General features: G+C 38.4%; 1 pseudogene; it reads right to left on the bottom strand.

Moving 5' to 3' along the window:
- Window positions 1-9,760: 9,760 nt before the first annotated feature.
- On the bottom strand, window positions 9,761-11,388 carry LOC102243602 (annotated as a pseudogene).
- Between the last annotated feature and the right edge of the window lie 1,701 nt (window positions 11,389-13,089).

Here is a 13,089-nt window from a genome sequence, read left to right as displayed (position 1 = left end):
GGGGGGGCCCAGGCCGGGGGGGGGGCCCCCCCCCCCCCCCCCCGAGTGCACAAATTTTTGTGCACCGGGCCTCTAGTCCTACATAATAGAATAATAATATGCAAATTGACCAAATGGCGGAATGACCGGTAGCTATGATGCTCACTGACCACCAGGGGGCAGCAGATGCTCAACACATGAGCTGCCCCCTGGTGGTCAGTGTGCTCCCACAAAGAGAGCACTGCTCAGCCAGAAGCCAGACTCATGGCTGGCAAGCACAGTGGTGGTATCGGGAGCCTCTCCCGCCTCCATGGCAGCACTAACGATGTCCGACTGCCCACTTAGGCCTGCTAGCCATCAGTGGGATATCCCCTGAGGGATCCCGGACTACAAGAGGGTGCAGGCCAGGCTGAGGGACACCCCCCCCCACCCCCAAGTGCATGAATTTCATGCACCAGGCCTCTAGTTTATTCTAACAGAAATACTAAATGGGCCAGCAGAAGGGGATTCTAGTTTGTGCTAGCTATGAATTGATTGTAAATAGTGGTAAAGTTTTAATCCAAAAACAAATCAGTTATTCACAGTCATTATTGAATTCAGCATTCAATCCTAAACGTGCAGTCAACATAAATAATTTCAGAGACTGGTGCTTTACTGGTAAAACAACAAAGGCATCTACAATTCCTGACCAATAGCTAAGAGTTAACCTGATTGATTTTATAGTTTTTATAGAAATAGGGGTGGGGTCTGGGTGTGGGAGTAGAGGGATTGATCAAGATAGAAAAAGAAGAATAAAAATCATGGAAACAGACAACAGTGTGGTGATTGCCAAGGGGAGAGGTGGGGAGAGGTGGGGAGATGTGGAGGTGGGTACAGGGGAATAAAGGGTGATGGACAGAGACTTAACTTGGGGTGGTAAACACATAATACAGTGTACAGATGATGTGTTGTAGAATTGTGCAACTGAAACCTGTATAATTTTGTTACCAGTGTCACTCCAATAAATTTAATAAAAATGAAAGAAAAAAAATAATGACACACAAATGACTGTATTTATTCTGTTGTTAGTCTAAGCGTGTGATATAATTGCTCTTCCAAACAAGAAGAAACAAGGAAATGATCAACAGAGGCTGCTACTGGTGGTGATTGAGTCTGGCAGGCTCTTACCATCGTAATATTGTACAACTGGGCATGGGATACAAGAAGTTGGGAACTTGAAAGTAGAAGCATTTTAGGGAAACAGGACACCTCTGTTCTTTGTATTTTGCTGATATATTTCCTGTGAATCTCTTTGGATTGAGCATCAAGGCCTAATTATAAAATGAGACTCTTATTAGTCTAAGCATTTAAAATGCCCCATACTAGTGTGTGTGTGTGTGTGTGTGTGTGTGTGTGTGTGTGTGTGTACATGCATATGCACACACACTAATGCATTAGAATCAGAATGTGCCTCATTTCTTGAGAAAAAATATCAAATTTTTTTCTCAGTCCACCCAGGTAATACCCAGATCAGACCATGATGATTGGAGTTAGCTGACAGCTCCTTAGGAAGCACTAACACCCATACTCCTCTACCCAAAAAGAGAGGATTGTTGTTGCAATTCTTCATTCTTCTCTGCTATAGAATAATACTTAACACTGACTTTGCTATATGACTTCGTTGAACCTCCAGTTAGAACAGGGGTGGGGAACATTTGGCTCGCGGGCCATATAAGGCTCGCAAAATCATTTGGTCTGAGTAGAGACTTTAAACATGCTTACATATAGGTGGGATCTCAATACCAGATATCAAGCTGTATTACAAAGCCACTGTTCTCAAAACTGCCTGGTATTGGCACAAGAACAGACATATAGATCAATGGAATAGAATAGAGAGCCCAGAAATCTACCCGAACCAATATGCTCAATTAATATTTGACAAAGGAGGCAAGAACATACAATGGAGTCAAGACAGTCTCTTCAATAAATGGTGCTGGGAAAATTGGACAGATACATGCAAGAAAATGAAACTAGACCACCAACTTACACCATACACAAAAATAAACTCAAAATGGATAAAGGACTTAAATATACGACCGGAAACCATAAAAATACTAGAAGAATCCAAAGGCAACAAAATCTCAGACATATGCCGAAGCAATTTCTTCACCGATACAGATCCTAGGGCATTGGAAACTAAAGAGAAAATAAACAAATGGGACTACATCAAAATAAAAAGTTTCTGCACAGCAAAAGAAACCATCAACAAAACAACAAGAAAGCCCACTACATGGGAGAACATATTTGCCAACATTATATCTGATAAGGGCCTAATCTCCAACATTTATAGGGAACTCATACAACTTAACAAAAGGAAGATAAACAATCCAATCAAAAAATGGGCAAAGGACCTAAATAGACACCTTTCAAAAGAGGACATTCAGAAAGCCAAGAGACATATGAAAACATGCTCAAAGTCACTAATCATCCGAGAGATGCAAATCAAAACAACAATGAGGTACCATCTCACACCTGTCAGAATGGCTATCATCAACAAATCAACAAACGACAAGTGCTGGAGAGGATGTGGAGAAAAAGGAACACTTGTGCACTGCTGGTGGGAATGCAGACTGGTGCAGCCACTATGGAAGACAGTATGGAGTTTCCTCAAAAAACTGGAAATGGAACTCCCATTTGACCCTGTGATCCCACTTCTAGGAATATATCCCAAGAAACCAAAAACACCAATCAGAAAGGATATATGCACCCCTATGTTCATAGCAGCACAATTCACCATAGCTAAGATTTGGAAACAGCCTAAGTGCCCATCAGTAGATGAATGGATTAGAAAACTGTGGTACATCTACACGATGGAATACTATGCTGCTGTAAAAAAGAAGGAACTCTTACCATTTGCAACAGCATGGATGGAACTGGAGAGCATTATGCTAAGTGAAATAAGCCAGTCAATGAAGGAAAAATACCACATGATCTCACTCATTCATGGATAATAAAGACCATTACAAACTTTTGAACAATAATAGATACAGAGGGGGGCAGGAGGGAGGGGGGTAAGAGATCAACCGAAGGACTTGTATGCATGCATATAAGCATAACCAATGGACAGAAGACACTGGGGGGTAGGGGAGGCCAGGGGATTGTCAAGGGCGGGAAAAAAAGGAGACATATGTAATACTCTTTGTAATACTTTAAGTAATAAAACAATTAAAAAAAAGAATAAAAAATAAAATAAAATTAAATTAAATTAAATTAAATTAAATTAAATAAATAAAAAAATAAACATGCTTACATAAGTTGGTTCCACTAGTAACATATCTGCCATCATGATGAGAAAAGCATGCTCCTAATAGTTACTCATTCCAGAATGAGTCCAGAACTAAACTCAGCATGAGTCTTGCCAACCCTTAAGACTTGGGAGTCACAAAAATAAATGTCTATTATTATAAACTGTTAACAGCTTGTAAGTTTTGTTTTTAATCCTCACCCATGGACATGTTCATTGACTTTTAGAGATGGGGGAGGGAGAAAGAGAAACATCAGTGCAAGAGAGAAACATCGATTGGATTGGCTGCCTCCCTCACGTGCCCTGCCAGGGCCCAGGATGGAACCCTCAGTGTAGGTATGTGCCCTGACCTGGAATAGAATCCATGACTTTCCAGTGCATGGGACAGCACTCAAACCAACCAAGCCACACTGGCCAGGGCAGCTTGTAAGCTTTTTAAAAGTTATTTGTTATACAGTTTTAGTGCTGCAATAGCTGACTAATATACAAAATGTTCCAGAATTAAAATTGACAATATTGACAAAGCACACTAGACTATCCAAATTCAAAGGTATACATTTCCATACAAACAAATAAATGAGGTAAAATTATCTTTATATTGACTAACTAATCTACCTAAGAGCCAAAACAGTCCGTTAAATTGTTTAAATCATTTTATTTTACATATTTCTCTTAACAGGAGTGAAAGAAAACCAAAAGAGAAATAAACAAAAAGTTCTCTGGTTAGGCCACAAATAAATGTAAGCCAGAAACACTTGACTCTATTCTGTTATAAAAACTGTTACTGAAAACTAGCTAACCTTTTCTGAATTCTTCAGGAAAAATTTTTTATAGAAAATGTTAACATTTAGAAAATATTCTTAGAAGTGGAATCATTGGGTCAAATGAGAGTTTCATTTTTTTTTTTTTTGGAGGAAACTCCATACTGTTTTCCACAATGGTTGCACTATCTGCATTCCCACCAGCAGTGTACTAGGGTTCCCTTTTCTCCTCACCAGCCCTTGTCATTTGTTGATTTGTTGATAGTAGCCATTCTGGCAGGTATGAGGTGATACATAATTGTTATTTTAATTTGCTTCTCTCTGATGATTAGTGACCTTGAGCATTTGTTTTGTTTTGTTTTCTGTTTTTCCTTTTTTTTCTCCAATCTTTATTGTAGAAAGTATTACATACAGTGGGGCCTTGACTTACGAGTGTCCTAACGAGTTTTTTGAGATACCAGCTGTCTCTCAGGCCGATTTTTTGCATTGAGTTGATAGAGTAATTTGAGTTAATGAGCTCCTTAACGAGCTCGGTCTCGGAACGAATTAAACTTGTAAGTCAAGGCCCCACTGTATATCCCACTTTTTCCTTCTTTGACCCCTTCTAGCCTGCCACTATCCTCAGCCCCAGGCCTTCACCACCTTATTGTCTGTGTCCATGGGTTATGCATATGTGCATACAAGTTCTTTGGTTTTTCTCTTTCCACCCACCCTCCTACCCACACTTTGCCCTTGAGATTCCATAGTCTGTCCCAGGCTGCTATATCTCTGGATCTATTTTGTTCATCAGTTTATTTTGTTCATTAGATTCGACATATGAGTGGGATCATGTGATACTTGCCTTTCTCTGTCTGATTTCACTTAGCATAATACTCTACAGATCCCTCAATGCTGTCTCAAAGGGTAAGAGATCCTTCATTTTTGCTGCTGCATAGTATTACATGGTGTAAATGTACCACTGCTTTTTTATCCACTCATCTACTGATGGGCACTTGGGCTATTTCCAGATCTTAGCTATGGTAAATTATGCTGCTATGAACATAGGGGTGCATACATTCTTTCTGACTGGTATGTCAGGTTTCTTAGGATATATTCCTAGAAGTGGGATCACTGGGTCAAATGGCAATTCCATATGTCTCTTGATCATCTGTATGACCACTTTGGAGAAGTGTCTATTTAGATCAGTGATGGCGAACCTATGACACGCGTGTCAGAGGTGACACGCGAACTCATTTTTTTGGTTGATTTTTCTTTGTTAAATGGCATTTAAATATATAAAACAAATATCAAAAAATATAAATCTTTGTTTTACTATGGTTGCAAATATCAAAAAATTTCTATATGTGACACGGCACCAGAGTTAAGTTAGGGTTTTTCAAAATGCTGACACGCCGAGCTCAAAAGGTTCGCCATCACTGATTTAGATCTTTTGCCCATTTTTTTAATTGGGTTGTCATCCTTCTACTAAGTTGTATGAGTTCCTTATATATTTTGAATATTAACCCCTTATCAGATGTATCATTGGCAAATATGTTCTCCCAGACAGTGGAATCCCTTTTCATTTTGTTGATGATTTATTTTGCGTGCAAAAGCTTTTTAGTTTTATGTAGTCCCATTTCATTATTTTTTCCTTAGTTTCCCTTGCCTTAGGAAAATATATAAGCAAACATATTGCTACGAGGGACGCCGAGATTTTGCTGCCTATAGTTTCTTCTAAGATTTTTATTGTTTAACAACTTACATTTAAGTATTTTATCTATTTTTAGTTTATTCTTATGCATAGTGTAAGTTGATGGTCTAGTTTCTTTCTTTTCTTTCTTTCTTTTTATTTTTGCATGTACCTGTCCAATTTTCCCAATACTATTTATTAAAGAGACTGTCTTGACTCCATTTATGTTCTTTCCTCCTTTGTCACTTATTAATTGAGCTTAATGGCTTGGGTTGATTTCTGGGATCTCTGTTCTGTTTCATTGATCTATATGCCTGTTCGTGTGCCAGTACCTGGCTATTTTGATTATAATGACTTTGTAGTATAATTTGATATCCAGTATTGTGATTCCTCCATACTTTGTTCATCTTTCTCTAGGTTACTGTAGCTATTTAGGGTCTTTTTGGTTCCATATAAATTTTGGAGTTTTAGTTCTAGTTCTGTTAAATATGCATTGGTGTTTTAATAGGGATTTTGTTGAATCTATAGATTGCTTTGGATAGTATAGACATTTTAATGATATTAATTCTTCCAATCCATGAATATGATATGTTCTTCCATTTATTTGTATCTTCATCTATTTCTTTTTTCAGTGTCTTGTAGTTTTCTGAGCTAAATCTGAAAGAATATATGCACCCCTATGTTCATAGCTGCGCTATTTACAATAACTAAGATCTGGAAATAGCTCAAATGCCCATCAGGAGGTGAGTGGATAGCCAGTCAATGAAAGAAAAATACCACATGATCTCAGTCATTTATGGATAATAAAGACCATTATAAACTGATGAACAAAAATAGATACAGAGGCAGAGCAGCATCGAACAGACTGTCAAACTACAGCGCATATAAGCATAACCAAGGGACCCAGAGAGTATTATGCCAAGTGAAATAAGCCAGTCAGAGAAAGATAAGTATCACATGATCTCACTTATATGTGAAATCTAATGAACAAAATAAACTGATGAACAAAATAGATCCAGAGACATGGAAGCATGCAACAGACTGACAAATCTCAGAGGGAAGGGAGTGGGGGAGACATTAACCAAGAACTTATATGCATACTTGCCTAACCCATGGACACACACAATAGGGTGGCAAAGGCCTGGGGAGGGGGTGGGAGAGGATGGAAGGGGTCAATTGGGAAAAAAGGGAGACATCTGTAATACTTTCAACAATAAAGATAAATTTAAAAAGAAATAAAAGAGACCATTTAAACCAGAAGAAAATAAAAACAGTTAACATTTACTATAGAAAATATATTTTAATAGTTTCTATAATAATTGTAATGATAGATGTTTTAATGAAGGAATAAAGATAAAACATCATCCTTACCCTTACTTTGTCTTAGTTAATAAGTTACTGAGCATTTTTTCTTTTTCTTTTTTCTGAGCATTTTTTCATTTCAAGAAAATCTAATAAGTTACTGAGTTGATACTTGTAAATTGGCCAATGTAATCATTTTAGACAATTCAGTAATCACTGGAAATTTCTCCACAATAAATTCAGTAGCAGAAAGGAATTCTGAGTGTCAGGGCAATTGAATTGGCCAGATCATAGAGTGATCACAACCTCTTGGGACTGGAAAAAAACAAAGAGAGAAGAAAGGACGACTGTCTCCACCATGGACCAGGCCTCCCAAATCCAGTGATCCAGAAATTATCTCCCCTTTTCTGGGAGACTGCATGGGAGTATTTAACAAAGGGACCAAGCGAAGTCTTAGGAGGCTGACAGGTGTCACCCAGCTCTTTGCAGATTATGGGTGTGCACCTACTCAGGCCACTTTCCCAACATCAATTCCCAGACTCTTATAAAGCCTAGCAACCTATATTTTTATCCTCACTCTCTATTTTCTCTGACTCATTTTTTGTCTCAAGGAAATCTTCCCACCCTCCAATGACTCTCTTTCTCTAGTTTATCTTACAGTAGTAGTAGTGATATTAGAGAGAAAGGAAGGGGGGGGAGAGAGAGAGGGAAAGAGAGAAACATCAATTTGTTGTTCCACTCATCTATACATTCCTTGGTTGATTCTTGTATGTGCCCTGAGTGGGTATCGAACCAGTAACCTTGACATATTGGGATGATGCTCTAATGAGCCAGGGCCTCTCTAGTTTATCTTAAAAACCCATTTCCCTTCTAATTTTTTTTTTTTACAACAGACCCTAATGGTCCATTATATCCAGAGTAAAAATGAAGCCAAGAATAAGCCTTCCAGTGCTATAAAGAAAGAGGAGAAATACAAAATTTATGGTCTATACTAAAATAGTATGAGTCTCCATATCCTGTCAAATGTACTTTAGGCTACTTACACCATATAACAAAACTAAGTGATAGGTATTTTCATACTTATTTTGCCACCAAAGAAATGGAGATTCATAGAGGCTATAAACAACTTGTCCAAATTCATACACCTAGTAAATGATAATAGAATTTAAACCATGCATTTTTTAAAAATAAAGGCCCATATAAATTAGTCCCTTATTTTATAGGTAAAGAAGATGCAACTGGAAGAAAAAGGTCAACAGCTGATTTGTAATCTTTGCTCTTGCCTCAAGGACAGCTGAGGATTTTTTTACATATGTCCATTTATTGATTGCTGGGAATACAGCCTGAGAATACATGACATGCATTTGGGGGAAGAAATTAACCAAATCTGAAACAAAGCCATTCAATAAGCCTACTGAGAGCTAATAAGGTAGTATAGATTAGATCCGAAGGTACAGTGGGGACCACTGTCTCTTACAGTTGCCATTAAGATTCTGGCTGCAAATTCTTTGGAACGTATTTTATTCTTACTTATTTAGGAACTACCAGGTAGAGGGAAGATCAGTCTGCCTTTAGCTTAAATTAATGCTAGGAAGGATGCTATTCATTGGATTACTGGGAAAAAATTTTGTTATTCAAATTAAGGCAATTCCATTTTTACAAATTCTTCCATATCAATTTGTATATCTCAGAATTATAAGCAGCTACACAGATTTAGAAATGATTAATAACTGATGCAAGAGACTATTCATTTGATTCCAGTGTCTATTGTTGATTTATACTCTGTTCTAATACTAGAAAAATTTTATACCATAGTGCCAATCTTCCCAAGATGTTTGTTTAACTCACTGATGTGGAGAGCGGCCACAGTGTTTGGACAGGTTCAAGCCTTGGACTAATGAGAGGGCACAGTCCTCTCATTGCCACGTGCAAGTCCCAGCTTGGAGGGCAGAGCCCTCCCAGCACAATTATAGCCAACAGCTATAGTTGTAAGCTTGAACCTATGGTCCGAACACGTGGCCCCACGTGTCTGAGTAATGTGGGCTTGATAGAGTTCAGGTGCCTGTAATTGAATAGGATCGAAACCCACGAGAATGTTGTAAACATCTTGACCAAGCCCTTACTTTGCCTTGTGGAATCTGGCTATAAAATAAAGACACAGCTTGTAGTCCGTGGCGCTGTCTCTCTTCATCCGAGAGGGCAGTGTCCCACCAAGACCCAGCTTTCTTTTCTTGTCTTTTTTCTAATCCTTCACTGCCCCCACTTGTGTCACTGAACCTGGCTGAGCTGGTGCGGCACATAAGGCACCCTGGGGCTGAGTATGCCATGGCCGTGCCAGACCGCCACACACTGATACAAATAAATGATACAAATTAAAGAATTTTAGTTATACTTAAAAGGACAGAAAGTTTAACTTGAATATCTTAGACCATAATTTTAAAATATTATTACATATATTATATATGGCACAAGGATTATAATCTACAATTAGACAGAATGCTGAAATGTATTCATAACAGCAGAGTTACATCCCAAATTTTGTAATGGATATTTTTTCTTAAAATGACAACATCAATGTTACTTTACATTTCGGTGTTTTGGATTGCTTTTTGTGGTAGCTGGAGTAGAAAACAAAAAGAGAAAACAGAACCAGGTATATCCCCATGGAATGGAAAATGGAAGATCTTAGCATTTAGTTCTTCTTAAAGAGAAAGTCTGTTGCTCTCATGAACTGTGTTCTTACCTTAGTGCTTCAGGAGAGATCAGTTACGGCTTGGAGCACTGGACAAAGTGAGGATATAAGCATACATCTCGGATGTGATAGGTATTCAGAGTCCAGGTTATGAATTGTTCCAAGCCCAAGCCATATCCTCCACATGGGGACAGGTACCATATTTTCTCTGATCTGGGTACCAATAATAATGTATGCGGTCAATTCGTTCCCTTTTATAACCTGCCTGCATTTCTTCACTATCCCAAATATGCACTGATCCTCCCACAATCTCACCAACATTGGGCATCAGCACATTGACAGACTGGGTAAGGTGGAATCCTCAGGACATCACTGCATACAAAAAGATCACTACAGGAAATCAACACAGCAAGATGGGCTCATTAATGGTGTCTGTCAAAGTCTCTCAGGAGCTTCTGGGATATCCTCTCCAAATTTATAGAAGTTCCATCTCCTTTCTTTATATTGTGTTCTTTTAGCCACACAATAGCAGCTGAATAATTCATCTGCTTGAAAGGTAGTTTGGGGGTCTTGAAGTCTGGGCTGAGGTCATATACTAATCTTGCCACAGGTGGTTTCAAGACTCTACCTACCACATCGCAAACTAGTTCATCAAAGGTCAGGAAAGGGCATTCTGCCTCCACATGAGTGTATTCAGCCAGGTGCCTTCATGTTCTGGAATGCACTACAAAAAGCATCTCCCAGAGCTGGAATGCAGGTCTCCAGGTTCAACTGAGAGGACTGAGTAAAAAAAAAAAAAAAATGCCTCTTCCCCAATAGTTGAGCTTGAAGAGTGTAGCACCACCTTCTACTTGTGTTAGCACTAACGTGGGAGGAATAACTTCACAGCTATCAAATAAGTTATCTCTAAAGCACCTGATAACACAGAAGGTGCTTTCAGGATTTTGGACATGTTTTCTCCTCAGATCATCATATGTCTGTTGTTGAGCTGGACATCAATGTCAGACTTTTCATGATCAAGTTATCAACTCCTCTAGCAGGAGCCATCCTGATCAGTCCCCAGAAGTCACAACTCAGCTCATGGCCCCTAGGAGCCTGCCTGCCCTTTGGGGTAAGGTTTAGCATTCCATACACTGCAACACTACACTGAGTGGGCAAGACTACAACATTGTAACACTGACACAAATAATCTGACAAGACACACTGAAGTACCCTGTACCATCCCACAACACCAGAAACTCAATTATTTCCTTGGCTATGCAGTGTGTGGACCCAGCCAAACACCTTTATTCTTTGGCCTCTCTACCCTTCTAATGAATGAATCTTCACACATTTGGCTCAAAAAGATGTGGATCATTTTTAATGGTAATCTCCCTTGCTTCTTCCAGGTTCTTTTCTCTTTTCAAATCGTCTTCTGCCTCTTGCTTTTCCTGGAATTCACTTTTCATTTGTTCCCTGTGCCACATTTTCTTAGTGTTTTTCATCTGGGAGTTAGAAATAACATCCCAACTATAATTTTCTTTTTGTGAACCTATGTAAATAGTAGAAAAGTGTTCTTTTCCCACTGTCATCAAAGCCTTTAGAACTACTTAGAAAGGTTTCTCCTTGGTTCCATCACCCATAACATCATTTCCCTCTTCATCTGAGATGTATAGCTCTGCTAATACCATTCCATTGTAGTCCTGGTCACCTCCAAGGACATTATCTCCCCACATGCTGCCACCCTGTCACTGCAACATGCACCAACGGCTGCCTCAGCTCCAACATTTCATCATATATCACAGCAGAGGATTTTATACTTGACTGAATCTTCCTTGTTGAAGAGACCTCAGAGCTGGGGCTTTCCTGAACTGCGACAGTCTGCACTCATCCAATCTTGTCTTTTGTGACCACATGCATCACAGTGAGGAGTACCTAGGACATCTGCAAGCTGTGCCTTAAAGATACCAAGACCTCCACTAGGTTGTTGCCATGCATGCTGCATTGTTGCATATTCTGTATCCTTTATTAAAGCTATGCAAATGGGTGATGGGTAAAGCCCAAGGTATTCTGTGGGTTTGATTGTAAATATGGGCCAATATCATGCTGCTGGTTGAGTGCAGTGTATTTTGAGAGGCCAAAGAGGCTGGTTCATTGCTGAATCTTGATGAATACATGTCCTCATGCCTCATAATTCAATGTGCTCTCCACTAATTATTATATCTTAAAATACGTTTTTATTGATTTTTAAAGGGAGAGAGAGAAACATAGATGAGAGGGAACCATGGATTGGCTGGCTCCTGCATGTCCCCTACTAGAAATTTAGTCCCCAACTCGGGCATGTGCCCTGACTGAAAATCAAACCAGCAACCTCTCCAAGATCAGGATGATGCTCAACCAACTGAGCCACACCATTCAGGGCTCCATTACATTATTATAATAACCTCAAATGATTTCATAGTAGCAAAAATATGCAGTTTTACTGAGATATAATATACATCCATTTCCTATTCAACCTTCATGACCTATGTCCAGTCATACAACTTTTCATACAGATTTCACAAAATATTCTGTAATGGACATACCATTGCCTTCTTCCTGACATCACATATTATGTATCTTCCATATGAGGCATCTGGACACTTAACTATATTCTGCCTTATGTTGTTCTCTAACTGTTCCATGTCACTTCTCCTCCTCCCCTTGAAGTCTTCAAGGACAAGAAATATAACTCATACTTCTTTAATAACTTTGAAAAGTGCCTAGCTCAGTACTTGACATTTACCAAGTATTCAGTAGGGTATTATTGAATGAGTGGAGCACTATCAAGATTTTTAAACTTGGAATGGAATATGTTCAGACATCCATAATTTAAAAAACATTTTCAGTTTAAACATAGATTACATAGCAGGTCTAATTAAACTGAATTCTTATTAGAAAGGTTACCAAGTTTGAACATTTAACACTGAGAAGAAAGGTCCTGGTACATCCATTAAACAAACTATTAAATACATAAGGGAGCCAAAAAGTAGGGTCTTTTTCATCATACGTTTATTTCCAAGACACATTAATTTTAAGTCACTAAACTCAGTTTAAGATAAAGTTTAAAAGTCTGTTTGTTTGTTTTTTTCCAAAATATTGTATCATTTTCTTTCCTAGTTGGTGGAGAGGAGCCAAAGTCAACAAGTTTTTTCTTTGACAATTTACAACATAACTCATCCTTATATGACAAACTGTCTTTTTTTAAAGGTTAATTCAAATACTAACCTTATTGTGTTAATTATAGTAAGGCATAGAAACAGTATTAACAATTAAAAAACATATTGCTTATAAAGTTATTTAAGTACTTTTTAATTGAATTGAATTTCTAGAAGAGTGCCAACTAAAAAATCATCCTCTAAACATTTCTCAGTCTCTAACTTTG

This window comes from Myotis brandtii, unplaced genomic scaffold, assembly GCF_000412655.1.
Source record: "Myotis brandtii unplaced genomic scaffold, ASM41265v1 scaffold1404, whole genome shotgun sequence".
Taxonomy (NCBI): Eukaryota; Metazoa; Chordata; class Mammalia; order Chiroptera; family Vespertilionidae; genus Myotis; species Myotis brandtii.
This window is presented reverse-complemented; position numbering and strand designations above follow the sequence as displayed.